Here is a 2,008-nt window from a genome sequence, read left to right as displayed (position 1 = left end):
CTCCCAGGGCGGCTGTGACTGGGAGTCCAGCCTCACCTCCACCGGAGAGACCTCCGACACCACCCGGGACACTACAGCCACGCTGGCCAGGGACCTGCCGCCTCCGCTGCAAACCCACGAACACCGAGACTCCAGCCTCTCCAGCCGTGGGCTCCTAAAAAGTCTGTCCGAGGGGAGACAGAATGGCGGCTGAATGGGTGGACGAGTCCTGCGCCTTCTCACGAAGCAGACAGAAGAAACAGCTGAATCGAATAACATCCACCTGGAATTGGTGAATTAAACACCGCTGGTGAGACAATCTGTGGCCGGAAAGGACAGATGACGCCTGGAGAACGGGAGGATTGGGGATCTGGGCTGGAGAGAGAGACGCTTGCAACCGGGATTACAGGGTCAGAAGGAAACTGTGCAGCACCAAGTCCACATCCCTTGGGACACGTGTACACTTGACTGTGGAAGGGGGTCCACAGGGCTGCTGGCAGCCGGGGAATCCAGATCTAAGTCCACAGCCGTGGAGGCTGCGCCCAGAAAGGCAGCCTGAAGTTCTGCACTGGCCACGCAGAGCCAGGGGGAGAGAGACGTGCAGCTGCGCGGTTGCTCTGTCTTTATAATTTCCTCGCTTTTACTACTGGTTTATTTTTTTAACCAATTTTTCTTACTTTTTCATGGGTCTTAGAAGTTTCAGTTAATTGATTTCCAGAGCCCTAGCCAGTTTGGCTCAGTCAATAGCACATCAGCCTGCGGACCAAAGGGTCCTGGATTTGATTCCAGTCAAGGGCACATACTTCATCCACAGGCTCCTCCCCAGCACGGGCCCTGGTCAGGGCTCATGCAGGAGGCAACCAATCAATTTGTTTCTCTCACGCTGATGTTTCTCTCTGTCTTTTCCTCTCTCTTCCACTCTCCCTAAAAATCAAAGGAAAAATATCCGCAGGCGAGGATTAACAACAACAAAAAGATTTCCAGAAAACATGTAGCAAACTCATAAAACCTCTTAAGACCTAAATTCCTTTCCACTCAAAAATCTCAAACTATCTATTTTGTATGTAAAGGTTGTTCAACTAAAGGAATAAATGTCTGTTAAACTTAAAAAAAAAAAGCCCACCTTCCCAAAAATCTCCAAGACCTGATGATTTTAGGAGAGAATTAACTCACATCAATTTACACATTTGCCTGAAAATAGAAGAGGAGGGAATAATTTCCAACTCATTATATGAGGCCAGTATTATCCCAATTCCAAAGCCAGACAAAAACAGTAAAAAGGCAAAAACTATACAGACCAATATCTCTCATAATGTAAGTTGAAAAAATCTTCAACAAAATATTAGCAAACTGAATTCAACACTGCATAAAAACAATTATATGCCATGACCTAGTGGTATTTATTTCAAGTGTGAAAGGCAGGTTCAGCTTTCAAAAATCAATAAATATAATCCCCCATTTCATATTTTTAAGGAAAAAATTATATGCTCATAGCAATTGATGCAGAAAAAGCATTTGACAATCCATTTAAGAAAAAAATTCTCAGCAAGTGGAATTATCCCAACTGGATAAAAAGAATTTACAAAAATCTACAGATAACATCATGATTAATGGTGAAAAAGTGAATGTTTCCCACTAAGATTAAGAACGAGGAAATGTTTCATCACTTGTATTTAACATGTACTGGAAGATTTAGCCACTGTAATAAGGCCAGAAAAAAAAAGAAATAAAGTCCTACAATTGGAAAGAAAGAAATGAAACTGTTTCTATTTGCATATGACATGATTGTCTATACTCTATATGAAAAATTCCAAGGAATCTAAACAAAAAATCTAGAACCAAAAAATGAGTTTGGCAAAGTTTCAAAATAAAAAGTAAATTGACAAAAGTCAATCTTATTTCTAATACTTACAATGAACATAAAGATACCAAAATTAAAAACATAATGCCATTAGCCCTGGCCAGTGTTGTTCAATGGTTAGAGTGTCAGCCCACACACCAAAGGGTCATGGGTGCGATTTCCAGTCAA

The sequence above is a fragment of the Myotis brandtii genome, unplaced genomic scaffold, assembly GCF_000412655.1.
Source record: "Myotis brandtii unplaced genomic scaffold, ASM41265v1 scaffold321, whole genome shotgun sequence".
NCBI lineage: Eukaryota > Metazoa > Chordata > Mammalia > Chiroptera > Vespertilionidae > Myotis > Myotis brandtii.
The sequence above is the reverse complement of the archived record's forward strand: the minus strand, read 5'-3'. Positions refer to the sequence as shown.